Source organism: Pleuronectes platessa, chromosome 1 (genome assembly GCF_947347685.1).
Source record: "Pleuronectes platessa chromosome 1, fPlePla1.1, whole genome shotgun sequence".
Taxonomy (NCBI): domain Eukaryota; kingdom Metazoa; phylum Chordata; class Actinopteri; order Pleuronectiformes; family Pleuronectidae; genus Pleuronectes; species Pleuronectes platessa.
Window position 1 is genome coordinate 32,346,372 of NC_070626.1, and position 25,873 is coordinate 32,372,244.

The 25,873-nt window shown below is 40.7% G+C and overlaps 1 protein-coding gene and 4 long non-coding RNA genes across 6 annotated transcripts in view; 4 read left to right on the forward strand and 1 right to left on the reverse strand.

Moving 5' to 3' along the window:
* Window positions 1-24,509, reverse strand: part of LOC128445627 (uncharacterized) — an 85,395-nt gene extending 60,886 nt beyond the window's left edge. The window contains exons 1-2 of the long non-coding RNA XR_008339481.1: window positions 24,403-24,509; window positions 23,970-24,185 (exon numbers count right to left, since the gene is read on the reverse strand). This is a non-coding gene — a long non-coding RNA (uncharacterized LOC128445627). The remainder of the gene's footprint in view (window positions 1-23,969; window positions 24,186-24,402) is intronic.
* Window positions 1-25,873, forward strand: part of LOC128445028 (up-regulator of cell proliferation-like) — a 173,432-nt gene that overhangs the window by 43,623 nt on the left and 103,936 nt on the right. The window lies entirely within an intron of this gene.
* Window positions 7,000-12,015, forward strand: LOC128445635 (uncharacterized). The gene is made up of 4 exons (XR_008339482.1): window positions 7,000-7,315; window positions 8,426-8,515; window positions 10,935-11,087; window positions 11,365-12,015. It is a non-coding gene; the product is annotated as an uncharacterized LOC128445635 (long non-coding RNA).
* On the forward strand, window positions 15,651-18,428 carry LOC128445596 (uncharacterized). The gene is made up of 3 exons (XR_008339476.1): window positions 15,651-15,756; window positions 16,534-16,608; window positions 18,410-18,428. It is a non-coding gene; the product is annotated as an uncharacterized LOC128445596 (long non-coding RNA).
* On the forward strand, window positions 24,008-25,022 carry LOC128445619 (uncharacterized). The gene is made up of 3 exons (XR_008339480.1): window positions 24,008-24,156; window positions 24,256-24,352; window positions 24,488-25,022. It is a non-coding gene; the product is annotated as an uncharacterized LOC128445619 (long non-coding RNA).

Genomic DNA, 25,873 nt, shown 5'->3' on the forward strand with positions numbered 1-25,873 from the left:
TTATGTTTCTACAAAAAAAGAAATTGTTTTGCTACACAGCTCTGTACATCATCAGTACTAAAGATAATGACTGATGCTTTATAGGATGATGTTGAAGTATTAATATAGACATCTATGTGGAAGTTAATAAGGAAGGTATATGTTTATGTTGGGCCAGAGCCCAGCGGATGACCACAAGACACAGGTCAGAGGTTATCCAAAGAAAATCTAAACAAAGGCCTGTGTAAATCAAGGCCTTGTGGAACATTCTTATCCACCTGTGAGTACTTTTTCCTGGCAGTTTCGAGAAACCCCAGCAGGTTTCAAGGCCCCCGCAGGAACACGGAACCCCTGCTGGGTCTGAAGAGCCCAAAGGGGGGGGCCACCAGACACTGGAGCCGAGAGGAACAAAGGGTTGTTAAACTTTCGGCGGGAAAACATCCTCCTGCAGGCTTAAGAATCTCCCCCTGGTGGTGGAAAATGTTCTGGGAATGCCTTGGAACCCCCGCTGAGTTCCAAGCCCCGCCCACTCAGATCCATTCCTGACAAATCAATTGGCCGATGTCCTATGACCAACTCCTCAAGGAGGAGGACCTCTCAGGTAATTTAAAAGCCCTGGCACCCCAAAAATCGCTGCCATTTCCTGCTCTCTGAAGACGTCTACAGACCCCTCCGGGTCTTCAGATTATTTAGTTGCTAAAGGAGGCAATAACCACAAACGTTTGTTTTATTTCCATTTTTCTTTCATTTCTTTATTCAGTCGACGTTTTATTTTGATAGGACTTTTTGTTTTTAACTTGAAGAGGGCGCACACAGGAACTCGCTCGCCGGCCGAGCATCACAGACTTTTCTTTTCACGATCCCCACAGCTGCGACACAGCTGTTAATCCCTGCAGGACAAAGCATCATTCTGTCGCAGAAGAGACGAGGCCGAATTCCGTTCCACGAGCAAGACGAATTCGCTCCATATCCGGTCCCAGCACGAAGCCGCTGCAACAGATGAACCAGCGCTATCCAGCTCAAGCCATGACTTCTTCACCTAATTCCGGGGATTCGCTGACCATATGTACCCCGAGGAACACAACACGAGATTCACTGGACTTCCGGAAAATCTGCGCGCCACGCGCAAGCAACACCGCGGAGGTCACAGTAAGAGGCTTTATTGTCTGGGCAGAGACTAGTTTAAATACTTAGCGTGTCATGTTTATTTGAGTGTATTTGTTTGTAGATCGCTGATCTGTTTTTAAGCCGTGTAACACGAGGGAACGATGCGTCACTTCCGGTTCCTTGTTTACCTTGTCGAATGTTTTAAAGTGCCTCGCGCCGTGACAGAGAGCCTCTGGCAGCACTGTTATCGTCCGACTAAGTTTGCAGAGACTTAACCTGTTAAAAGATCGGAGCACAACTCTAATTTGTGTACTGAGTGGTGACGTCACTGTAGCTGGTCTCAGACGATGTTTTTTTTATGTCTCTCTCTCTTTCTCTCTCTCTCTTTTCTCCTAAACCTGTTTTTACACACGTCCCGACCTACACTTACCTATTTCATGTTACATAGAAAATTCTAGATTTAAAGAGCCTTAATACATCTCGACGCCATTCGGCGCCAGAACCAGGAGATAAGAAATCTCTTTGTCTAAAGTTCCTTTGTGTAACAGGCGACCAACCGCCATCTTGTCTTCGACCTCATGTCGTCACTGGGGTCATAAACCTCCATCTTGAAAGTACGTGAACGTAACATCTTGATCCTGGCCAGACTACGTCACCACGTGATCTCGTCATTACGCCATAGCCACTGCCCTTTCTCTTCAGAAACACACACCCACACACACACACATAGAGACACAGACAGGCAGACACACACGACCACACACACACACCAGTAGATACCCAGTATTAACTGTGTGACCATTGTGATAAGTGCTGCTGCTGCTGTTGCCTTCTTTGAAATATTGGAGTTTGTTAAATGAAGAATCATTGAAATAACATTAACTTTCTTTCCCCTTTTGAATAAATACTTTTGTAATTAAAGTATTTGTATTTCTGTGATTATTTGTACATGTGTATGTGAATACAGCTGGATTACTATAGCCTGTGCTCGAACTTAAAAACCTTCATTGTTTATTATATAATCATTAATATTAAATATTGAGATTATTAATATAACATATATCACTTGAGACTGATATTTAAAGATTGACTTGTTGGTCCCTGTAACCAGGGTGGTGTCCCGCAACGATAAGCATTAATTACAGATTGTTTCATTCTTAATTGATAATTTTATTGTTTTCATTAATTATTTAACCATTATTAATTGATAACCGTATCATTTCTAATTAATTATTTTACTATTCTTAATTACTAGCTTTATAATTTTTAATTATTTTTAATAAATAATTTCTATTTTAATAATAATTTCTCATGATTATTAATAATTAGCCGACGTCAAATCTACTACTACTATTGCACAACATAAATGGTGCCCCGTGTGAGGCTATCTAACTCCAGCTGTATCATAATACTGTGTACAATGATCCAGAAATAATTTTGAAAGTTATTTCTCTGCAAATATATATTTTTTTTAATTTCTAAATTCCCCTGCACCTTTGCAACACAGGTATACTCGTGCCTTGCGTATCTGTGGTTGGCTGCAGAGTGCAATCGGTGGTTGTGTATTCGCGATGCACAATATTTATAATCAATTTCTTAGAGAGAAAAATTATTTTGGAAATTTATTTCTCTTTGAATTTTTTATTTGTAATCCCTTTGCACCTGTGCCAAGCAGGTATACTATTGCCTTGTGTATCCGTGGTTGGATGCTTATTGCATATTAGTGGTTGTGTCATCTCAATGCACAATAATTATAATTAATTTTCTTAAGAGAAAAATAATTTTGGAAATTTATTTCTCTTTTTGAATTTTCTTTATTCCTAATTCCCTTTGCTAAGCAGGCGTTGTGTATAACTATGGTTGGTTGCTGACTACGTTCAGTAGGTTAGTAATTTTTTATTGGAGAATTTCTGCATGCTTTGAATTTCAAGGAGACTAACTAGATTTGAGAGACTAGTTACGAGTAGACTAGTTGTTAACCAACTAGGTCTAAAGGATTGAGCCATCGAGCTATCCTACATAGCGCTACTATATAGACACAGAGTAAAGCTCACCTGTGCATCTTGTGTAGTGTTTATTAAATTTGTATTTGCTTTTAACCTAAGCAAGCTTGTGTAGCCCACCAGGTGTTTTCGCACTCAGATGATGAGTAGCATGGACCACACTGGGACAGGGCCCCCTCAAGGCCAGACGACCTGTCAGAGACAGTTGCCAGTCTGATCAATTTTTCTAGTGGTGAAGTGAGTTAGTTGAGTGATTATGATTTAAGTTAATGCGATCAAAGGATCGAAGAACTGACCATACACCTCAATAACACCACTGGTCCGAAATTGAGTTTATCCTAAGTTCTGGGTCACCTGGCACTCCTCTGCAAACAGAGGGCCACACGACAAGCCCAAGAACACGCTGATGCACTCAGAGTCATGCTAGCAGCATGCCTGGCGGAGCAAGAACAAAACTCCCACAATCTGTTTAGATCTCATTATATGAATACCTCTCAAAAGAGAAGTTGTTTTTAGCCAACGGAAACCGTATCAGTACCAGGAGTATAGATATGGTGACAGAAACCCAAACATGGGAAGCATTCTGGGACAGAGGAGTTAATACGGAGATGTGTGGCTGAAACAATGAGAGACATTGTTCCACCTGTTCCTCCAGGCTCTCCTAAGAGACCAGACACTGATCCCCATGGGCAAAACTAAACAAAACTCCCTCTCCCCTCCACATCTGAAAAGGGGGGGAGAAATCCCAACTCCAAACAGAGAGATCACTCAAACCACTCACATCATCAATAGTTGCATGTCTTAGACCCTCTGTCAGTAAATTGTATAACGTATGTTCAGGTAGTGAACCTTCTTAGACCTCGTTGAGTGAATCTTGAAGTCCTCTACCACTACGGTTATACAGCCCTCCCGGGTAAACTTGGCAATTCAGTCTAGACAGTGTAATTTCCTATATCGGTAGATCTGCAGAACCTAGGAATAGGATTCATCATTAATTTACCGATTAGCGAACAACAGAACGTGATTTGCCGTTCTGAATGTTGTGGTTTGACATGATAACACATGTTTACCTCAAAAACACCAGCACATATTCAAAATTTCCTTTGTTCCTCTTTTTCCTTTTTTTTCTCATTTCACTTTTCACACAAATTCATTGGTATGTTGACAATTACTGCCGATAAGCATTGTAAAATTGAAAGTGTGTGCCGTGTTTTAGATGTGTTATTTTAGTCTCTCTGCCCAGATTCATGCCTCTGTCTGCCCAGACAAAATTATGCCTCTCTGTGTCCAAATTATGCCTCAAAGACATTTATGCCTCTCTGCCTCAGAATGAACTAACTTTCACTGCTTCAACTCAACTCAAGGATTACCTCTCATGGATTATCACTGGACTCTCGACCATAGTTTGCCCTGGAGACCGGGGTCACAGCCCACTCTCCAGACCAAAAGGGGGACTGTTGGGCCAGAGCCCAGCGGATGACCACAAGACACAGGTCAGAGGTTATCCAAAGAAAATCTAAACAAAGGCCTGTGTAAATCAAGGCCTTGTGGAACATTCTTATCCACATGTGAGTACTATTTCCTGGCAGTTTCGAGAAACCCCAGCAGGTTTCAAGGCCCCCGCAGGAACACGGAACCCCTGCTGGGTCTGAAGAACCCAAAGGGGGGGGCCACCAGACACTGGAGCCGAGAGGAACAAAGGGTTGTTAAACTTTCGGCGGGAAAACATCCTCCTGCAGGCTTAAGAATCTCCCCCTGGTGGTGGAAAATGTTCTGGGAATGCCTTGGAACCCCCGCTGAGTTCCAAGCCCCGCCCACTCAGATCCATTCCTGACAAATCAATTGGCCGATGTCCTATGACCAACTCCTCAAGGAGGAGGACCTCTCAGGTAATTTAAAAGCCCTGGCACCCCAAAAATCGCTGCCATTTCCTGCTCTCTGAAGACGTCTACAGACCCCTCCGGGTCTTCAGATTATTTAGTTGCTAAAGGAGGCAATAACCACAAACGTTTGTTTTATTTCCATTATTCTTTCATTTCTTTAATCAGTCGACGTTTTATTTTGATAGGACTTTTTGTTTTTTAACTTGAAGAGGGCGCGCACAGGAACTCGCTCGCCGGCCGAGCATCACAGACTTTTCTTTTCACGATCCCCACAGCTGCGACACAGCTGTTAATCCCTGCAGGACAAAGCATCATTCTGTCGCAGAAGAGACGAGGCCGAATTCCGTTCCACGAGCAAGACGAATTCGCTCCATATCCGGTCCCAGCACGAAGCCGCTGCAACAGATGAGCCAGCGCTATCCAGCTCAAGCCATGACTTCTTCACCTAATTCTGGGGATTCGCTGACACATGTACCCCGAGGAACACAACACGAGATTCACTGGACTTCCGGAAAATCCGCACGCCACGCGCAAGCAACACCGCGGAGGTCACAGTAAGAGGCTTTATTGTCTGGGCAGAGACTAGTTTAAATACTTAGCGTGTCATGTTTATTAAATTGTATGTTTGTTTGTAGATCGCTGATCTGTTTTAAGCCGTGTAACACGAGGGAACGATGCGTCACTTCCGGTTCCTTGTTTACCTTGTCGAATGTTTTAAAGTGCCTCGCGCCGTGACAGAGAGCCTCCGGCAGCACTGTTATCGTCCGACTAAGTTTGCAGAGACTTAACCTGTTAAAAGATCGGCGCACAACTCTAATTTGTGTACTGAGTGGTGACGTCACTGTAGCTGGTCTCAGACGATGTTTTTTTGATGTCTCTCTCTCTTTCTCTCTCTCTCTTTTCTCCTAAACCTGTTTTTACACACGTCCCGACCTACACTTAAATATTTCATGTGGCATAGAAAATTCTAGATTTAAAGAGCCTTAATACATCTCGACGCCATTCGGCGCCAGAACCAGGAGATAAGAAATCTCTTTGTCTAAAGTTCCTTTGTGTAACAGGCGACCAACCGCCATCTTGTCTTCGACCTCATGTCGTCACTGGGGTCATAAACCTCCATCTTGAAAGTACGTGAACGTAACATCTTGATCCTGGCCAGACTACGTCACCACGTGATCTCGTCATTACGCCATAGCCACTCCCCTTTCTCTTCAGACACACACACCCACACACACACACATAGAGACATAGACAGGCAGACACACACGACCACACACACACACCAGTAGATACTCAGTATTACATGTGTGACCATTGTGATAAGTGCTGCCGCTGCTGTTGCCTTCTTTGAAATATTGGAGTTTGTTAAATGAAGAATCATTGAAATAACATTAACTTTATTTCCCCTTTTGAATAAATACTTTTGTAATTAAAGTATTTGTATTTCTGTGATTATTTGTACATGTGTATGTGAATACAGCTGGATTACTATAGCCTGTGCTCGAACTTAAAACCCTTCATTGTTTATTATATAATCATTAATATTAAATATTGAGATTATTAATATAACATATATCACTTGAGACTAATATTTAAAGATTGACTTGTTGGTCCCTGTAACCAGGGTGGTGTCCCGCAACGATAAGCATTAATGACAGATTGTTTCATTCTTAATTGATAATTTTATTGTTTTCATTAATTATTTAACCATTATTAATTGATAACCGTATCATTTCTAATTAATTATTTTACTATTCTTAATTACTAGCTTTATAATTTGTAATTATTTTTAATAAATAATTTCTATTTTAATAATCATTTCTCATGATTATTAATAATTAGCCAACGTCAAATCTACTACTACTATTGCACAACATTTATCAGTGGAACAGAAGAGAACACTGTGGCCTCTGACTGATTTCAGACACGATACCAGAAGTTAGAAAAATTTGAAAATGTTGTTATATTTGTTAAAGTTTTCTGATTTTGATCATTGTGTAAAACAAAGTTAATATTCATCCACACTGTAAAAATGGTAACTAGTAATTGTTGATCTCATAAGAGTTTTCAAATTAAACTGACTCAGAAATAAGGCTTTGCAATATGCAATCTATAAAATCTTGTCTGTCCAGCAATTTTCTCTCATTGTTGTCCTAACTACTATTTTAAATCAGCACAACAAGGATTTGTAAATTTTTGAGCAGATTTTTGAGTTAAGTTGGGCCAACTCAGTAGATTCCAGTTTAAACCGGTTTTAACGGCTCTCTGCTGAACCTGAGCTACGGACATTTTCTGGATGGACAACGACGTGGAGCCCACAACAATTTTGCTCAAGAAGGTATGGTAAGTGCGTTTTTACTTTCATCACATTAAATTACGTTAGTTCTGGCATAGACTGGCATGTTTATAGCACTTCTGCTGTGGTTAAATTTGTTAAGATAACCCGTTTTGTATTTTGCCCATGCAAACGCGAGTGGTCATGCATACGCTTTCATGGGGCAGACACAGTGGCGGCTGGTGACATTTTTTAGGGGGGGGGCGCACTTGGGCGGCGCGGTTTAAATCAAAAGTCCGAGGTGCAGGTCCGAGACCTGCACCTCGGACCTGCACCCGGAGGAGCACCTCCAGGGACCCGGAGCACGGAGCACGTGCTCGAGCACCCGGAGCACGAGCACTCGGAGCACGTGGACGTCTCCTCCGGGACGTCCCCGGGGACGTCCCCGGACCGGGTCCCGGACCGGTCCCGGAGCACCTCCAGGTGCACCTCCGGGACCCGGTCCGGGACAGTTGCATCCCGGACCGGGACCGGGTCCCGGACGGGGGCGTCCCCTCCGGACGAACTTTAGAGGCTAATACAGACTTTAGAGGCTAATACAGACTAAACACAGAGGAGCATTTTATTCTCTGCAGCATTATGTGTTATCAGAATCGGTCAATAATTGTGGAGTTATATTTCCACATTTCTATGATGTCATTTACTGTATTTACAGTTGAATGAGTGATGCTTACTGTGAGTTATGAGAATATAATACTGTATTTGTGTCTGTTGAATATAATGCAGCTAAATAAAAACATTGTGAACTACTAACAGCCTCATAATTAATGTCAGAGAATTTTTAATAAGATGAAAATGCAAAGTTTTATTTCCTGCATCAAAATTTCAAATGCACAAACAGCAGACTGCCCTCCTCGTAAAATAGCCTAGCTCTCAAATTTGAATGTATTTATCCTGTTTATAGTCTAAGACAGACAGGCTCGGTTTCACTGGTAGAATTTATATGCTTATGGACAAATGACTCGTAAGATCTGGATCTGTTTAGTGACTCAGAAAGATTTGAATCCCTAAAAGGATTCAAGTTTGACATCTGTAGTTGTGTTATAAATTACAGAGACTGTTGTGAAAGTGATTGTAGCAAAACTGACTTTGTGTTATATGTGTCTCTTGTGTTTCAGAGGTGGATTTCATGCACTGTAAATTTTGCAAATTTGAAAGCTCCAGCCAAGAGACTCTTCTCAAGCATTTGCGGCTTCATCACGGACAAGGTGCACACTGGCCTTGCATTCATACAGACTGTGTTTGTGTATTTAAAACACCTGGAGCGTTACGATCACACATCTCAAGATCACACTCAACAGCGAAATCCCATGAAAATTTTACATTTCAGTGTGAATTGTGTGATTTTAAAGAAATTTGCAGTGAAAAAATTTTTTGGAACCATCTCGGACATCATTTAAAGAAACGAGAAACTGTACAATGTCCCTTTCTAAGGTGTACCTTTAAAACAAACACTCGCCCAACCTTCAGTTCTCACAAAAGTCGAAACCATAAACATTTTACACTTAAGGATTTCCGAACAATAGCAAGAACTGTTACTGAAGATGTTATAATTGATGATGAACAATCTGATAGTGAAGCAGGGACATCAGCTCATAATACTGTGAGACTAAATGAGGTTGAAGATAGTGTTGAGGATGTAGATAGTGAGACTCTTGAGCACAAATTAGCTTCTCTCTTTTTGTCTATGCAAACTGTGTTGCATGTTTCTCGAGGTGCAACACAAAAGATTGTAGAAGATTTGCATAATCTGCTGTCTTTCTCTAACATTCAAACTTTGAACAGTGTCAAAGAGATCCTTTCAAAACATAAAATTGAAGTAAATGATTCTGTTTTGCAAGAAATTTCTAGTGCTATAGTTCAAACTAATCCACTCATTTTAACAACATTAGAGAAAGGATCCCTATCTACAGATCACCGAAGGAATATATATTTCAAAGAGCACTTTCCTGTTATTGAACCCACAGAATATCTGTACAACGCAGCCCATACAAACTCATTTGTATATATATCAGTCACCAAAGTACTTGAAACTTTACTTGGATGTTCAGATTTTTTGGACAAAATTGTATTTGATCAAAGAGATTTATCTGGTAACTTTAAGTCTTTTCAGGACGGCAAGTACTACAAGGAGAACAAGCTACTGGGACAACAAAACATCTGTATCAGTTTGGCATTATATATTGATGATTTTGAAGTTTGTAACCCACTGGGCACCTCTAGAAAAATCCATAAGATTACTGCAGTATATTGGGTAGTTCTAAATTTACCAGTCAGGTTTCGATCGAGTCTCACTTCAATTCAGGTAGCTCTCTTGGGTAAAAGTGTAGATGTCAAACAATATGGTTATGAAAAGTTTCTTGAGCCATTGCTTAAAGACATAAAGTGTCTAGAACAAGAGGGAATTTTTGTTGAAGTTGTGGGTCAGTTTGTTAAAAGCACTGTATATTGTGTTTGTGCTGATAACCTTGGTGCACATGGTCTTGCAGGCTTTCAAGAAAGTTTTACTGTTGAAAAGTTCTGTCGGTTTTGTTTGATAAGTCGGGACCAAATTGCAACCACTGAAGTTAATGATTTCCAATTGAGAAGTGTTGAGCAACATAACTTGTTTCTGGAAGAGCTTAGGCAGAAGTGCGTTAAAAGTGTTAATGGGGTTAAAAGTGAATGTGTCCTGGGAAAACATCTCCTGTTCTTTCACCCAATAACTGGATTTCCTCCAGATGTTTTGCATGACCTTTTTGAAGGAGTCATCCCTGTGGAATTGTCCTTATGTTTGAAAAATCTGATCTCAAAAGGCTTTATGAAATTTGATGCATTAAATGACTGCATAAAATCATTTCCCTACAAGTATTCAGACAAAGTAAACAAGCCTCAAAAAATTCCAAAAGCAAGCTTTGAAAAAGGAACAATTGGAGGTAATGGGCATGAAAATTGGACACTGCTGCGCTTACTTCCTTTTATAGTTGGACGTAAGATACCAGAACAGGAGCCTGCCTGGGAGATTTTGATGGACCTCAAGGAAATTGTTGACATTGTTGTGTCAAACTGTCTCTCTGAGGAAGCATTGTGTTATTTATCTTGTAAACTACTGGATCATCACAAGTTGCTCACCAGTACCTTTCCAGAGTTCAGACTGAGGCCAAAACACCACTTCATTGACCACTACCCACAACTTATTCGCTGCTATGGACCTTTAGTGGAATTGTGGACAATGAGATTCGAGGCAAAACATAGCTTCTTTAAAAAGGTTGTCCATGAGACTCACAACTGGAAAAATGTGCTGCTCACTCTCTCCTCAAAACACCAGCAGATGATGGCATACCATCTGGACAGTGGGAACCTTTTCAAGCCAAAACTGTACGTTGAAAATGTGAAAGTGGTCAGGGTTTCAGATCTGGATCCATCAATCAAGTGTGAAATACTGAAGAAGTACCCACATCTAGACAGTGTGTCTCTGTCTAAAACAATTCACCTGCATGGAACACAGTATGCAGCGGGCATGATTTTATCTGCTGGACAGTGCAGTGGCCTCCCGGAATTCCATAAGATTGTGAGCATTCTTGTCATTGCAAAGGATGTGGCATTCATTTGTAAAAGACTGTCTTCCTGGTACGTTGAACATTTCAGGTCCTATGAGCTTGAATATCACACCTGTGCAGACCTTCTTCTTCTGGATCCAGATGTGCTGACGGATTACCACCCTCTAGCAGCATACACAGTTGGTGGAAAGCTTATGGTGACCCCAAGGAAGTTCCTTCTCCATTAAAGCTATTCAAAATGGTATGTTCTTTCCCCTCTCCTCTGCTCTCCTCCTCCTCTGTGTCTCCTCTCCTCACTCTCTCTTCTCTCTCCTCCCCCTCTGTCTCTCATCTGCTCACTCTCTCCCCTCTTCTCCTCTCTCACCACCCTCTGTCTCTCCTCTCCTCACCAACTCTCTTCTCCTGTCCTCTGCTCCCCTCTTTCCTTTCCTCTTGCTTTTCTTCTCTTCTCATTTGGACACTAAATTATTTGTTAATCAAACATAATCAGCTGATAAATCTCTCTCCTCTCTTTTCAGACTTTGTTACTTCGGGTCGTTCTTTCTACCAGAGAAGCCCGGCGAATCCAGCTTCCTGAAGTCCCAACATCTGTGGGGCAATTTATTGATATACTGAAAGAGAGACTTGAACTTCAAGGAGATTTCTCACTACAGTTTGAGGATCCAGAGTTTGGAAATGCACTCTGCAACTTAACAGAAATGTCTGAATTACCAGCTGAGCGTGCAGTCTTGCATATAATGTGGAACAGTGATTCATGTCCACTTGACCAATCCACTAGTTCAGTCTCCTCTCAGGACACACTCAGTGTTCACTCTGAAGATTTTAGGCCTAGTTGGACTGATTCTATCCGGAGGAATTTAAGGCAAGTCGCAGAGTGGCCATCTCCATTTCCTATCCCTAAGTTTGCATATGATGTGGAACTGAAATTGTGTAAGGCCAATGACACATATGAAAAGTCAAAGAAGGGCCTTGCAGTGACAAGAGACATGAAAATGGAGATACTGGATAAAATTGCACAGGCAATTTTTGAAATCAAAAGCTACCCCGAGAAAGATGAGCTTGAGTCAGTTGCCGCTGCGCTGGTTCATAAGTATCCATGCTTGAAGGAGCCAATTGGCATCACAGGCTATGAGGGATGGAAAACAAGTATCAAGTACAAACTTGGAAACTACAGATCAAAGCTTCGCCAGGCAGGATGTGGATATGCTTCAGTAAAAATGGATGTCCGCAGTCCTTCCTTTGTGTTTTGGTGGCATTTGGTTTAACAGTATTTTAATTTGTTAAAGTAAAGTTGTGTGTGCTTCATCTTCAGTACTATAAAAGATTTCTGATTTTGCATTATGTGTATGTTCAGTACAGTACTATACTTATTGAAATACTTATTTTCCACTGGATACTCTTTAGACATCTGATGTTGTTACACACCGAAAGACAGCAGCACTGAGAGGCTTGCCCATTTTCCTCCGCGAAGATACCAAAAGGTTTTTCATGAAGTGCTTGGTAAGTACTAGTAACTGTAGCAAAAAGATAAATACTTCAGGCCATGTAGCTAATTCCTCATTCTCATGAGATATTTTAAAGTAGTAGTTCATCCAAAATGGAAATATACACCTCCCCAGTGCAGTTTATCAGTGCAGTAATCATATTTCTCTGATTTGTTCATATTTTCATACATTGTTCACACTAACTTTTTTACAATTCATGTAAATAAATCTCCTTTTCACAAGTTCTACTTCTAAACTACTAAATCTATTTTCAGCTATTACGTCAGCTATGTTGCCATTGCTTCATCAATTTTCTTTGGCTGTCAGGTTCCAGTGTATAGCTGCCCATTTTCTTCTGCCTTTTTAACATTTCAACTGTTTTTAGCCGTTATGAAGCCAATCATATCTCAGCCTACAAATTATACTTTTCAGCTTTAGCACGGACCTTTTCAGCATTCACACACATTTTCTTCAGAAAATGCTCTTTCTAGTTTGTCAAGGCTCAAATGCATCTGTTATTTTTCCTCAGGACACTGACATTTTGGCACCAGTGCTGAAAGGGGCGTCTGTGGCCATCCTCACCATCCTAGATGACGAAGCCGACATCTCACATGCTCGAGACCATGCAGTTGTTTTGGAAGGGGGCATCGTGCTGCATGAAATGGAAAACCTCTCCTCTGCGTTCGCCTACCTCTTTGGCCTTCTATATGCCCTCAATATAAATTACCCCAAACAGTTGAGGTATACATTTGAAGCCATCCAGACTATCTTTTTTGAGCTTGGTGGCTCTCGGTGCTCCCAGCGCACAAGATCTTTGAAAACGAAACTTTTATTTTGAATACACATTGTGTATGTGTTTAAATATACATATTGTTGTATGTGTATGTGTTTAAATATACACACTGTTGTATGTGTATGTGTTTAAATATACACACTGTTGTATGTGTATGTGTCTAAATATACACATTGTTGTATGTGTATGTGTTTGAATATACACATTGTGTATGTGTATGTGTTTGAATACACATTGTTGTATGTGTATGTGTTTGAATATACACATTGTGTATGTGTTTGAATACACATTGTTGTATGTGTATGCAAAAATGGTTAGTCATTCAATTTGATGTTGCGAACTAATTTGAGAAGAAAGTTTTTTTACAAAGGCGCTTAACCCGCCTGTTCAAAATAAATAAAAAAATATAAAGAAATATTTCAGATAACATTCAGCTGTACTGTGTTTTATTTATTATCTGTTTAGCATTTTATAATAATAAAATTACAGCAACATACATTTTTCTTGATTTATACAGATAAAATGTATGTTTATTCAACAAGAATATTTGTGTTTGGTGCATCTAGGAATATATGCCATTGAAGGGATAATTGTACGTTCATTCAACAAGAATACCTACATTTAAAGGAGGTACAAATGCATGACATTGAGGGGCATAATTGTTTATTAATTCAACAAAAAAATCTGCGTTTGGTGAAGGTAGAAATACATGGCATTCAAGCAAGAATTTCTTTATTAGTCTCACATGATTATCCTAATTAGGTGAACAAGAAGATCCAAGTTGGCAGAACTCTTTGCAGAACTTGAAAACCTTAGTTAAGTCAACAACAGCAGGCAAAAGTTGAGAAAACTCAAAAATCTCTTGCATCATGTTGCCTTGATATTTTACGTTTTCTCAACTTTTTCTTTTTTACAGTGCATTGTTGGTAATTGCTTGTTTCGGCTCCAGTTATTGTTTCATAATAACCGGTATGGGGGGGGTTCAAGTATTAATAAAAGTCACAAAATGCACCTTGGACTCATGGATCCTTTATTGAACGCAGTAAGGAGCCGGCTTTGCTGCATCTTTTTCTTTTCATGGGAAATAGTGCTACATTTATTGTTTTCAATGATTTATTGTTGATACACAGTATAGTTACTAGTGGTGGTAATGATGATAATATATAAACTCAGGTCATGGGAAGAATATTTATAAAAAAATGTATCCTTAAAGTGAACATAGATTCAATTTTTTTTTATAGCTTTAAGTATTATATAGGAATATTTCATCATTTTAGCAAAGTCAACTGTACACTGTGTCACACTAACGCCAATTGTTAAATGAAGTCACTGCACAAGCACACAAGTACTGAGAGAGCCCCTCCCACACACATACATGACAAATCAGGGCTCAGTCTCAGCTGTCAATCATGACACCACTCATTATTGTGTCCATCAATTTAATTCAACAATTAAATAAAAACATCAAAGGAGACAGAAGTCTCATGCTAGATGATACCGGGAATCAGAAGGGGATCCTCATCAGAACACCAATGAACTCAATTCACCTCTTGTCATGAGTGCACTCGCCTGATTTGAGGCATGTGACAAAACCAGTTATTCTACAAGATAGAAAACAATTCCAGTAAGCTTAAGGAAGTGATAATTAAACAAGTCAACAATGAAAAACAGACTGTTTACGAGAAGAGGTTGGGAGTGATCTTTGTTTACACCAGCTGGACGACATTCTTTTATTTTGTACTTTTGCAGACACGCAAACTGTTGGTTGAGTGAGAGAATTGCACTGTCGCTTTAGACAAACACAAACGTAAGCATAAGGAACTCAATCAAACACGAAAGCCAGAGGAACTTTAAAAAGTTGTCAAAAACTAGATTGGGGTTGTCATTATCCTGCACTCAGCGATCTATGCTAAACTTGATGTGATGATCAAAAACGAAATGCTCAAAGGAAGAAAGAGGGAAGAGTAGTGAAGGTAGTGCAGCTCCACCTAGAGGGATTTGTAGTTGATGCTCAGACAGTAAAATAATCACATTCCAATCAACCAATAACAAGCGAAGGCTCTGCCTCTGTAACCAGACTCAGACTCAGACTCCTGGCAGGGGCTTGAATCTGCAGCTTTGTACATTGAGCCCCTCCCACTGGGCTTAGATAGCAAATTAAACAATATGATGGGTAAAACCAGTGCATGGAAACAAATTAACTGGTAAAATCTACTAATAGTGTGTGTGTGTTTGTGTGCTCCTGTACAGAAATATCTTTGTGAGGCCCAGTTGGTGACATTTTGCCCCTCAATTAAGACAAAGTGAAATATTTTCCAGATGAGAGAGAACAAGAAGAAACCTGTTCTTCAAGTGGATCAAATGCTTTCGGTTCTGATTGTCTAGTATAAATAGCAGAGCTGACACGAGCAGCCGCACACTCTCCTAACACCATGTCAGGTAAGTTTTCGTTTACATGCTGGAAACTTAGTTTAAGGATTAAATTGATCTGATTTGAATGTCTGATAATAACAGTGGTTCTGAAACTAGAGAAATGTATTTCTCTTCCAGGTTCTGGGGAACAGGGGATTCAAGGAAGAGAAGGAGAAGTCAGACCATGTCTCCAATGAACACGGAAGAAGGAGCGCTTACAGGTACATTCCTTTGAATAATTTGAAAGATCTGGGCCTTCCGATCAAATGGAGCTCAATAAATAATTAAATACATTTATAAGCAGAGGAAAAGGATAAAGACCAAATTCCCTCATCGCGGTAGTGATCAGGAGTTAAACTCCACAGCTCACTGTACATTCCAACAAATGCAAAACAGGAACAGCAACTTACTGCTGTGAAAACGTTCAATCAATTATATCACACCCAAGATATTTTGGCCTCAGTTTTTTCACAATGGGAGGAATTGGAGACATGTTGTCTATCTTTTCATAAAGTCACCACAAAAACTCTTTTCAGTACAGGTCACAGATTCAGGCAGTTCTCTGTGGGCAGTGCAGGTTGACTCTCATAACAGGCTCAGTGGGTGCAGGTCATACAGAATCTTGGTCCATCCATACAATACAGGACTTCTTTAAGAAAATGACACAAGTCACAATACGATAGATAGTTCAATAAGAAATATTTCTGTAGTTATTTACTGAGCTTAATTTGACGGTTAAGACTAGCAACAGGTTCAAATAAAGACAATTTGAACCTGTTGCTTCAAGTCAAACAATTAAGATTTGAAATGGACAAAGTGATTTGTGACTTCCACCTGTAGTTGGTAACCAAAATCAATTGAATTCTAAAACATCTTGAGCACAAACTAATCCAAAGATCTACTTTGCTTGAGTCTGAAGAATAACTATGTTTGGCTTTGTGGAAATACAGCATAAATTGTTCTGTGAAACTTACAAGTTAATATGTATTTTTATCCAGATTTTGACGCACAGAGGAATTAAGGGAAGGCTTTGACCATGTCTACAAGAGACCCAGAAAGTAAAGAGCATGCAGGTAACTTATTCAGCTTTTATTTGTGTTTGGACACAGAGAGCTTACAAAGCAATATGTTGAGATCTGTATGCTTGTTGCGTGAATGTGCACAAAGCTGTAGCTACCAAATTTATACTGAATTATGTCCTCCAGGTGAGGACCTCTCTGTCCCTGTTCCCCCTCACAGACAAAAGTTTTTCTGTGAACTACGTTTGAAGTTTCTGATGTCAAGGCATTGGCAGCAGTTCTCTTTGTGTATATTGTTGCTGTAAGGCATGTGAGTACCTGGTTGTGTCTCCACGTATACCTGCCTTAGGAGAGACTTATTTTACAACCATTGAGGATGAGGTTGGTTTGAGTTGAGCATAGTGGGAAGGATGGATCTTCGTTCAGCCACTGCTGTAGGTTTTCTGGTGAGAAAAGGACATCAGGTTGCTCGAAGCAGGAGGCTAATCTTGCTAGCTTACATTCCTCACAGGTTCTTCCAGCTAATCTGTCTTTTCTCTATGATTTCCCATCACATCCTCTTCCCCTGTCTTGCTTGCTGCCTCTTCCTGATGCCAGATTTTCAGGACTACCAATTTTCCCCGCCCTGAAGGAGTTGCCTTGTTCCACAGGGGTCTACTCTGACCTACGCCCAAACTTCCTCTTCCCTGTTTAACGTGACCCACAATGTCAGTGTGCTAGAGTGCTGCTTTTACCTGTCAAGTGCTTCTTTTGGTTACCATTTCCGTCCTGTTGTCAATGATGGTCCAACAGCCTGTATATATTTGTCTCTGGACTTTTAGAGAGTCTCCAGCCTTGTTTTGGTGAATTTAAACTTTGGATTCATGTGAATGAAGTCTTTGCTCCCAAATGTTATTCACAAGAAGTATTTACAGTATGTAACACTGCAAAATCACACTTACCCAAACAACCAAACATACATATACAACCCAATAGGTGGTGCCAGTCATTACGTTCTAAAATGTACGTTCTCTTTCTCTTTGACAGCCCTGTTTAGCTTTCTCGTCAAACTTGGACTAAAGGACCTTTATCCCAACAAGCTCAATCAACAGTCTCTCTTTGAGATCAACAAAAACAGTATTGAGGAAAAAGCAGTTTTATCACTGGAGGAAATACCATGGTGTTTCCTCAGAAAACTGTTCAAAATAAATGCAGAATGCAGGAGCTCAATACAATCATCAATCAGGCCAGAGGAAAACATTGAGGAAGACAATGATCTCTTTGATGAAGACTTTTACACAACAGATGACTCTAGAGATGATGAGGTTAACCCCCTCGACCTCATAGTCGCTCTCTTCCATTGCGCTGACAGCATCCTGCAGCAGGAAATGGCCCTCAAGATGTCAATGTGCCAGTTTTCTCTTCCACTGCTGTTGCCCAGCAGCCACAAGAGTCAGTGTACCCTGATGCTGTGGGCGCTGAGAGACATTGTCAAAGAGTGGTGTCCACATGATATGTCTGAATCAAGAGGGTTTTTTGAAGACAACATTGTCCAAGCAAATATACCATTCTTCTCATTTGTGAGGCTGAAGAACAGCAGTTTATCCAAGTCCCAGTTTTTGAATCATGTCCTCAGCAGTGGGCAACACAACTGCGACATCTTCATACACAGAGATGTGGAAGGGGGGGCAGTCAAAAGAGAAATTGCAGATGGGCTTGTTGAGGTTTGCTGGTACCTTCCCTGTGGTAGTGAAAGTTTAGATGTTTTTCCAGGGCCAGTAGCCTTTGCAAATTTGCGAGGGGACATCTGTGAATCACTCACACAATTCAACTTTCTCTTTCAAGTATCAACAGCTACCTTTGTGTTTCTGGACAGCGTTGAAGAAAGTGAGCACAGGATTCTATCTTCTCTTCAAAATGGGAAATCCAAACTCTTCTTAGTTGTTAATCGAAAGGGAGGGAATGCCAGAGAGGAGATGAGGTCTGTGAAGAGATTGGTGGATAGATTAGGTTTACCAAAGAACAGAGTGAAGGTCAAAGACCAGAGGCTAAACGTGGCAGAGTTCTCAAGGACACTTTGTGAGGTCATCAAGGCATCCCTGTTAGATGTGAAAGACACCATGAGCATTGTAGATATGGTTGGAAAAGCTGTTGAACTTGGTCTGTCTGTGGACGAAAGCAAAACTGATGCACAGAGAAAAGCAGCTGAGGAGATCATGGACGACATCGGAGTGCTAAGTATACCAGACTATAAAAAACTAAATGTGAGTTTGCAAGGAGCAAACTGGAAGTGGTTGTCAAAGTTAGAAAAGGAAGAGTGTAGACTGAAGACATCTGGTGATTCTGGCCCTGAAGAATATAAATGTCAACTACAGGAAGAGAAAAGACAAATCAGACAGAAGCAACAAAATTCTGACGCCTCCAGAGGAATGAAGAGTTTCATCAAGTGCTTATCTACAAGTGACAGAGAAAAAAGAGATGTCTTCCTGAAGTGGATGAAACTAAAGTTTAATACACATTCACGAGTCGAACTCTCTGTGTTACGTCACAAATTCAAGGAGCAATGCATGAAGAAAGACGTCAAACTCATAGCAGAGTTAGACCAAGCTTTATTGGACAGTTCTTTAGGAACAGAGCATTACATGAGAGAGATGGGACTGATCTACGAGTTCTCAACCAGCAGCTCAACAACAGCTGATGAAATATCCCAGCTCCCTGGTTTGGCAGCTGAAATGCTGTTGGATGGATATCCTTTAGAGCTTTTGGACGGAGATGCCTCCAACGTCCCAGAGAGATGGGTGACAGACGTTCTGATGGAGCTTCACAAGAAGGTTGGACACAGGAGCAGACTGTTGGTACTGACTGTGTTGGGTGTTCAGAGCACCGGTAAGTCAACGCTCCTCAACACCATGTTTGGTGTGCAGTTTCCTGTCAGCAGTGGCAGATGCACAAGAGGAGCTTTCATGCTCTTCCTCAAAGTTGGAGAGGATTTGAAAAGCGAGTTAAACTGTGATTTTATTGTCCTCATTGACACAGAGGGTCTTAAGTCTCCTGATCTGGCACAACTAGAGGACAGTTACGAGCACGACAACCAGCTAGCAACCTTTGTCATTGGCTTGAGTGATGCCACCATCATCAACATCGCAATGGAAAACTCAACAGAAATGAAAGATGTCTTGCAAATTGCAGTGCACGCATTCTTGAGGATGAAAGAAATTGGAAAAAAGCCAGTTTGTCATTTTGTTCACCAGAATGTTTCATCAGTTTCATCTCATGACAAGAACATGACAGACAGAAAACATCTCCTGGACCAACTCAATGAAATGACTCAAATCGCAGCTCAAATGGAAAAGAAACCTTCTATCAAAGAGTTCACGGATGTGCTGGACTATGACATGGACAAGAACAACTGGCATATCCCAGGACTCTGGCATGGAACTCCACCAATGGCACCAGTGAACACAGGTTACAGTGAAGCTGTAGCAGATTTCAAGAAAAACCTTTTGCAAACAGTGAAGAAGGACCCGTGCAATGAAGTGTCGCAGATCCCAGAGTTTCTGGAATGGATGAAGAGTCTCTGGCGGGCAGTGAAATATGAGAACTTCATCTTTAGTTTCAGAAACACTCTTGTGGCTCAAGCCTATGACAACTTGTGCAAAGAGTTCAATCAGTGGGAATGGGAGTTCAGAAAAGAGATTCTGACCTGGCAAACACAAGCAGATGTAGAAATCTTGAATGCTGAAAATGAATCTGAGGTAGAAACTTGGAACAGATTAATCAGAGGAAAAAAATCTGAGGTGTCAGACAAAATAACAGACCAACAAAGAAAAATAAGGAAACAAATCACCGACTACTACAAGATGAAAGGCAAACGAGTTAATCTGATAGAGAAATACAAAGTGGACTTTTTAAACAGTGTCAAAGGCCTTGCAGATGAAATCAAACGTTCTGTGTGGGCAAAACTAGATTGCATCCTTGAACTAAAACTAAGTTCAAAAAAGGTTCAGGACATTCAGAGAGGATACAGAGGTGTGATTGAACAGAAGGTCATGAAGCTTCTGGGTGACTGCAAGGCGTCAAGTCTGACTGAGGAAGAACTGACACAAGAGTTTGAAAAGATGTGGGCTGAAGCCACTGGAAATGTGTCCGGCCTGAAAGAGCGAGACATTGCAGCATGCGTCCTGAAGGAGCTGAGAAAAGACTTCTGTAATCGAAACGTCAATGAGGCTTTGCAGAATGTAACAGACCTAAAGGAAATGGGGACAGGTCCATTTATAACTAGACCTGATCACGTAGACACTGTTTTGCTGGGGAAATATTTGTTGAAAGGAGATTTGCAGAGCGTCGCGGACATTATCATTGACTCCTGTACAAGGTTTGTAAGTGATAAAGTAAAGACCAATGGAGATTACCAGGACTCTCTCACAAAGGATCTTCTAGAGCAAATTGATGAATCCCTTAAACAAGGTTACGACCATCACAAAACAAACATAAAGTTTGAGATTGACCTGAAACTTCACATTTGTGGTGTTGCTTCAAGGGAATTTGTCAAAATGCATAAAAGATTCTTGTCAGATAATAATCCTCACACTCAGCTGGAAAAGTACAAGACTCAGTACCTGTCAGATTTTCTTGATTTATACAACAACGAAGATGACTGCCAACGCAAAGCCAAAAATTTTGTCCAGTTTTGTATCAAACCTGCTGTGAAACAGTTCATCAGTGGATCTCTGGGAGGAAACATTGTGGATGACATTCTGAGAAGTTCCCATTCAGCAGAGTATAGTTCTCGCACATTCTTCCAGTACAACATTCAGAAAGAGTTGCTGCTACAGGAAGACTTCAAGAGTTTTGTCAGTTACATTACTAACTATGAAACATATGTTAAGTATTGGATATTTCAGCAAATCCTGCAAAAGATGTCAGAGGACAAGACTTTGTGCAAACTGAAGAACAACAATCTACAAGTCATCTACGATAAAATATCAGCAGCGATAGATCAGGCAGCAATAGGAGAGGATGGTGCTCCGCTGCCAGATAACAAGGAAAGCATCACAAAGCTAATCAGCAACATGCGCAAACATCTGATCAAAGACATCTCACTTTCAGTGGAGGCTGAAAAAACCACCTTGTTTCAAATCCAAAGCTCATGTCATTCATTCATCAAGTGTCTCAAGAGCTCAATGAAGGAGTTGAAGGAGCAACTGGAAGAGGAGTTCTCAAAGTCTGATGACATCACTGAGACTCTGAACAAGCTTCCAATCAAACCACAGGATGAGCTTTTCAAGCGAGTGCTTGGTTGTGGACGACAGTGTCCATTTTGTTATGCTCCCTGTGAGGCCGGTGGCAAAGAACACAAGGAGCATCATGCAGCCATTCATCGGCCACAAGGTCTTGGCAATTTTAGGTACGCGTCAAGTAAGAAGCTGGTTGATTCACTGTGTACAACTGAAGTGCACAGTGATCGTTCATTCAAAAAACCAGACGCCAAAGGGGAGTGGCATCCTTACAAGGACTACAAGGAGTTCTATCCAGACTGGATCATTCATCCAGACCCCACCACAGAGGCATCTGACTACTGGAAGTACGTCCTGGTGCAATACAATGACAGATTTGCTGAAATATACAAAGCCGAAACAGCTGATGTTCCAGAGGCCTGGAGGAGACTCACAAAGGAACAAGCTCTGAAGGGTTTGAGAGACGCCTTCAACATGAAGTGAACAAAGTACAACTGAACACATCAGGTAATTCAGTCCAATTTAATATGCAGCAATAGATTCACATTCACTTGGATGAAATATTATCTTTACTCAACTATTTTTTGACAGACTCTTGAACATGTCCAGACTTTGTTTATAGATTTGTTTTCTTCCAGTTTCACATCTTACATTAGAAATGTCATCAACACGCCCACTCACTCTCTGTGAATGTTCTGGACATGTTCCTGCTGTGTTCTCACATTCTCTACGTTCTCACTTACAGCCTCTCCAGAAAGGAACATGTCTGGAGCTCCATGCAGGTCTGAAAGCAAGTTCAGAGAACCACAAGTCTCCATTCTCATTCAGCTTCAGGAAAAAATACTATTTTGGGGGGAATCTGTGCAAAAGATTATTGTTTAGTTGGATTTGTTTGTTTTACTCTTCTGTATCTTTTTGGTTAATGTGACTAAACTACCAATTTGTTTCAGTGAAAATGAAGAAAGAACAACAGAGTTAGATTGGACCTCTGTGCATTATCTTGTCTTTAAGACTCTTTTTTTTGTAGTTTTTTGCTGATATTTGCATGAGTAGAGATATTATGACAATATTTGATTCATAAATTATCAAATGATACCATGAAAACCATTTTGGTTAGCTTTCTGCATTCAGACCTTATCTGCTGTTGATGGAACATGGAGGGAGACACAGGAAGCTCTGCAGCAACACGTCACTCACCTGCCACTTGGAGTAAAACAGCCACAAGGGGGCACCCAAAGCACATCTCCACTTTATCCAATCAGCACAGGCCAAAGGGAAACCAGCTGAACACACACACACACACACACAAAAACACAAACAGACACAACTTGCCTGGAGTGTGACAATTTGTGTTCCTTAATTCTGTATTTGTATGTGTTATCTCCTATAGTTTCTTTATCTTATCGAGGGATCCCAGGGAAACACCATTTCATTCTGCCTGCACTGCTGTTGTATGTCTGGCAAAATGACAATAAAGTCTGATTTGATTAGATTTGATTTGATGGGAGGAGCCTGGTTTCAGTTCAGAGTCAAATCCCAGTTCAGAGAAATGGAGGCTGAAAGTAGTGATGCTCAGGTTGCTGTGGTAACCCTGGTAAAGGTGTGTTACTGCACTCAGCTCCACTTTACTGTAACTGGCTGGATCCAACAATTATATATATATATACATTATTATAGTATATTATATTATATAGTACAGGTGTGTGTCTGTAATGTTGTGTTCTCTTGTCCTGTGTTGATACTTCAGAATTATTGAATTCTGTCACTTTTATAGTTTGTGTTCAGAGTGAAGATAGAAAACTTTGTGTTCATCCTACCTGGTTTATTTGCACTGAAGATTTTAAACTCAATGTTTTTCATCAAATTAAATAGAATCTTCTTCATTACTGTTCACCTGAGTGTTTTCATGGACATCTATGAGTGTGTGTAATGTGGTACAGCTTCATAGAGCTGTTGGGCCGAGGTGAAAACTTTGTAATTCCAGTTTGGGGCGAATGTCATGAGGGGAAGTAAAAAACAAAGATGAAAGAAATGAAGGAAATAAAAATATGTTTCTGTGACTTGCTCTGCACTTAATTCAATCAAAATGTGCAACGTAGATTCAGTAAGAAAGATAAAAGGAGATGAACAGTAACTTCTTCTCAGGACGATGACAGCACAAAACTCAAGATCCTACTGAGATTAAATGCATTTAATTACCTCCCACAACTGAGCTGCATCACTTGTCAGGCGGTGGATCCAGAAGAGCTGCATTCCTCAGCTTCACTCCTCCCCCTGGCTGCAGTGTGTCGCTAGGTGGAGGGTTCGAGTCCCAGCCGCCCTCCAGACTGAGCTCCCGACGCTGAGGAAGATCATCAATGAAACTGAGAGAAGCTCGAATCCACAGGTGAGTGTTCCATCTCCTCTTTAACTGCCCTGTCACACATTTGGAAGGAACCGAGATAAACTGAAGGAAATGTTTTCACTGCTGATTTCTGTTTCTCAGATAAACAACAGTTGATTTGTTTGTTGACATATTTCATTTGATGAATGAGGCCTGAGTCAGACTACATGTACAATGGACACAAGACCAGAAGCCACAGGTGCACCCCTGAGTTACTGTATGTTTCTCTTAACTCATTATCAGACATACTAAATGTAACCGGTCTCTTCTTGGTGTGATGGACTCTGCGTTGTGTCTAATCATGGATGACCGGAGCTTGTTCTTTTTTTCCCAGGACTTTTATTTCTCTGTTCAGAGGTTCAGCAAAAGAACAGAAAACATCATTCGTCATTTAGTCACATAAAAAAATATATGGTTCAACAGGCATTCTTCAGGACACAAAATGGCGAATAACAAAGCACATGCAAAAAATAACACGTTTGCTAGCTTGGTGGAACACTCTGAACTAACTCACAAATTAAAATAAACCATAAAGTAATTAAGCAGCTCGACTGCTATGATCTTACAATACACATTAAACATTCTAAACAACTTACAGATAACTTAAACTACAAACTTTACACATTAGTGTCGCGCTGTACAACATACACACCTCTCTGTCAGCTCCAGAACATTCTGACGAGAGCCGGTAAAATAAATACAATGCCCACCGGCGACCTATAGAGGGCGCCAAACACATATCAAACACTTACAGTTTTTTTCGATTGCTTAAGCACGATTTTCAAAACAGGGCCCGGTGTTTCAAACACTAAACACAATCAGCACAACCACACACCCAATCAGCAGAACACCTCAGATCTTTTGCAAAACTAAACACTCTTGTAAAAACTATACAATTATTTATCAAAACAATATTATTTTGCCATATGAAACACACACGCTTCATATTACTTAATTCTGCTTTAGCCAGTTACACACTGCTGTTGCTAACCTTAAACACTTTCAGCAATTCCAGTTCTCAGTGATTAGACTACTGTAAGTGAAGTACTCTGAGAAAGTGCAAATATACATTAAATTCACCAAACACTACACAAGACCAATACTGCAGTCCCATGAAAATTGAATTTATTTCTCTCCATATCCCCAAATCAGTCAACATGTCAACATGGAGAATCACAACAAAACATGTCCCAGTTTTCATGCTACTACAGGAGTATGCATAACACTGTAAGCTCGACAAATATCAGACAAACAGAAAATTCTGTATCCAGTACAGTTTCAATGAGGGGTACCTGAGCCTGGGGCTGGAGATCGTAAACCCTCCACCGCCATGCCGAGAAAAACTCTTTGACTGGGTTTAGAGACTGAGAGTGTGGTGGAAGGTATGGTACTGTAAACTGTGGATGGTGTTGAAACCAGTTCTGGACCAGAGCAGAGCAGTGGAATGACACATTGTCCCAGATGACAATGGATTGCATCTGGTGAATGTGATTTACTGCTGTGATGATGTTGTGTAATCGGTCAAAACATTTCAGAACGTGAGGTGTGTTGTGAGGGCCCATGTTGGTGTGACGGAGGAGGACCACATTCTGTGTAGTGGCAGCGCAAAGGGTGATGTTACCCCCACGTTTTCCTGGGACATGGATTATAGCCTCGTGGACAATGATATTTCTGCCTCTCCTTTTTGATTTTGTCCTATGAACCCTGCCTCATCTATTTA